Below are 576 nucleotides of genomic sequence, written 5' to 3'. Positions count from 1 at the left end.
TCCCCCCACCCCTCCTCCGCTCGCCTCGCGCCGCCGTCCCCGCTCACCGTGCTGCGAGCTCTTCCCCCCTCAGCGGCCCGCGCGTCGGAACCTGTGGTACTGGCGGCGGTTGCTCCCGTTCAGTGAGTGAGGCCGACAACCCCGGGGCGCCTCCATAGTCCGCCCTAGTTCCTCCACCTCCTCACGAGACTCAGCCGCAGCCGGGCCCGCGGGGAGGGTAACCGGCAAAGGGAAAGGGGGGGGGGGAGAGAAGAGGCGATAACTCTGCGCATGCGCGAGACCGCCGCGGTTTCCCATTCAGGAGACGGAGGCGGTAAGTGCAGCGGGGTTGCGTACGCGAGGGTCGGCCCGGAGTCAGAAAGCGGGGCCCGAGAGGAGAATCACGCTAATACGCATGCGCCAAAAGCCGCACTCCACGGAGGGGAGCGGGGCAAAGTGAACGAAGAACGGCGCGCATGCGCGGGATGCGGCTGTCAGAGCGCTGGTGCGATCTGATCGTGTGGGTGCCTGGCGCATGGCGCTGCCTCGGCTGGGGGGTGGAAGCTGCGCGCAGGCGGAGGGGATGGCGAGTCCAGT

At 69.1% G+C, this 576-nt stretch overlaps 1 protein-coding gene across 4 annotated transcripts in view; it reads right to left on the bottom strand.

The window, feature by feature from the left end:
- The window catches only part of NADK (NAD kinase), a 48286-nt gene extending 47923 nt beyond the window's left edge, over window positions 1–363 (bottom strand). For 3 of the 4 annotated variants that reach the window (XM_032780051.2, XM_032780049.2, XM_075060254.1), the window contains exon 1: window positions 48–353. The gene's annotated coding sequence lies outside the window, so the exon portion shown is untranslated. Of the gene's footprint in view, window positions 1–47 lie in introns of all 4 variants that reach the window. The other variant, XM_032780050.1, reaches the window with a different exon arrangement.
- Between the last annotated feature and the right edge of the window lie 213 nt (window positions 364–576).

Source organism: Chelonoidis abingdonii, chromosome 23, assembly GCF_003597395.2.
Source record: "Chelonoidis abingdonii isolate Lonesome George chromosome 23, CheloAbing_2.0, whole genome shotgun sequence".
In the NCBI taxonomy this organism is placed as follows: Eukaryota; Metazoa; Chordata; order Testudines; family Testudinidae; genus Chelonoidis; species Chelonoidis abingdonii.
This window is presented reverse-complemented; position numbering and strand designations above follow the sequence as displayed.